This window comes from Theobroma umbraticum, unplaced genomic scaffold (assembly GCF_002168275.2).
Source record: "Theobroma umbraticum cultivar Fairchild unplaced genomic scaffold, ASM216827v3 scaffold_89.0, whole genome shotgun sequence".
Lineage (NCBI taxonomy): Eukaryota > Viridiplantae > Streptophyta > Magnoliopsida > Malvales > Malvaceae > Theobroma > Theobroma umbraticum.
This window is the reverse complement of record NW_018397271.1, coordinates 68,973-69,297: the sequence shown is the minus strand read 5'-3', so window position 1 is coordinate 69,297 and position 325 is coordinate 68,973.

Below are 325 nucleotides of genomic sequence, written 5' to 3'. Positions count from 1 at the left end.
AAACTTATGGGACAAAGAGACAGGAGATTAGCAAAGAAAGGGTACAGAAGAGATCAAAGTTCTTCATGAAAAATAAAAAATAAATATGAGTCTAATAAGAAGGAAGAGCTTATATGCTTTGAATGCAAGAAGTCTGGACATTTCAGGTCAGAATGCCCCTTGATAAAGGAAAAACTCCCAAGAAAAGTAAAAAATTGAAGAAGGCAATGATGGCTGCAACCTGGTCAGACGGTGATGTTTCAAGCTCAGATGTTGAAGAAGAGAAAATGGAGAAAAGAGCAAATTTATGTCTGATGGTTAGAGATGATGAATCCAAGGTATGTTC